The 1,412-nt window shown below is 40.2% G+C and overlaps 1 protein-coding gene across 1 annotated transcript in view; it reads right to left on the bottom strand.

Annotated features, from left to right (window-relative positions):
* Positions 1 to 1,412, bottom strand: part of NUP107 (nucleoporin 107kDa) — a 48,616-nt gene that overhangs the window by 2,417 nt on the left and 44,787 nt on the right. The window lies entirely within an intron of this gene.

Raw genomic sequence — 1,412 nt, 5'->3', positions numbered from 1 at the left:
AAAATATATGTAGATACTAGTCTGTTTTATCATTTATACCATAAAATGCACACAAATCTTTCATAAAAAGTTAAAATTTATCAAAACCTATGCACACACTTACAGACCATATAGTGCAATTTGCAGTCAAGAGAAATGTAAACAAATGTAAAAATGCAGTATTAAATAACTGAATAAAATTCACTGTAGTACACTCTGTATTACTGTAAAAATTTCCTAGCCACTTCCTCTTGCCACTGGGGTGAGCTCAAGTGTTACAAGTATCTGATTAAAATGCCATGTTGCTTGGCTTCATGCCTGTAATCCTAGCATTCTGGGAGGTCAAAGTGGGAGGATTGCTTGAGGCCAGGAGTTCCAGACCATCTGAACAAGAGCTAGACCCTGTATCTACAAAAAACAGAAAAATCAGCCAGGTGTAGTGGCATGCACCTGTAGTCCCAGCTACTTGGGAGGCTGAGGCAGGAGGATCACCTGACCCTGGGATTTCGATGTTGAAGTGAGCTATCATGATGCCACTGTACTCTAGCCCAGGCAACAGAGCAAGACTCTGTCTCACAAAAAAAAAAAAAAAGGCCATGTGGTCTTAATTATCTCCAAGTGAGCAGTTTGTCTCTTTAGTAAATTGAGTACTGCAATAAAAAGTAATCTATCTTGAGTCTTGCATATTTTTCATTGTGTTTAGTACAATACCATAACATCATGGGACACATACAAAGTGCCACTAGTGATGCTGAAGTGCTCCCAAGAAGCAAAGTCATAACATTACAAGAAAAAGATATTACAGATTGAGGTCTGCAACTACAGTTGCCCGCCATTTCAGATAATTCATCTTATGAACAGAGGATGTAAGATTACAGTACCAATTAATACGGTGCAGTACTGTAAATGTATCTTCTCTTCCTTATGATTTTCTTGACATTTTCTTTTCTCTAGCTTACTTTATTGTAAAAACTCAGCACAGGTGACCCTTGAACCACTCAGGTTTGAACTGCACCGGTCCACTTATCTGGTTTTTTCAACTAAATTCAGATCGAAAATACAGTATTTGCAAGAGGCAAAGCCCAAGTATATGGAAGGCCAATTTTTCATATACATGCGGCCTCTGCAGGGCTGACTGCAGGACTGGAGCATGCACAGATTTTGGCATACATGGGGGTCCTGGAGCCAATCCCCTGCGTATACTGACAGATGACTATATATAATACATGTAACATACAAAATACATCTTAATCAAGTTGTTTATGTTATCAGTAAGGTTTCTGGTCAACAGTAGGCTATTAGTGGCTAAGTTTTCGGGGAATCAAAAAGTTATATGTGGCCGGGCGCGGTGGCTCACGCCTGTAATCCTAGCTCTCTGGGAGGCCGAGGCGGGTGGATTGTTTGAGCTCAGGAGTTCGAAACCAGCCTGAGAA

Source organism: Propithecus coquereli, unplaced genomic scaffold, assembly GCF_000956105.1.
Source record: "Propithecus coquereli isolate 6110/MARCELLA unplaced genomic scaffold, Pcoq_1.0 Scaffold172, whole genome shotgun sequence".
NCBI classification, from domain to species: domain Eukaryota; kingdom Metazoa; phylum Chordata; class Mammalia; order Primates; family Indriidae; genus Propithecus; species Propithecus coquereli.
The sequence above is the reverse complement of the archived record's forward strand: the minus strand, read 5'-3'. Positions and strand labels throughout refer to the sequence as shown.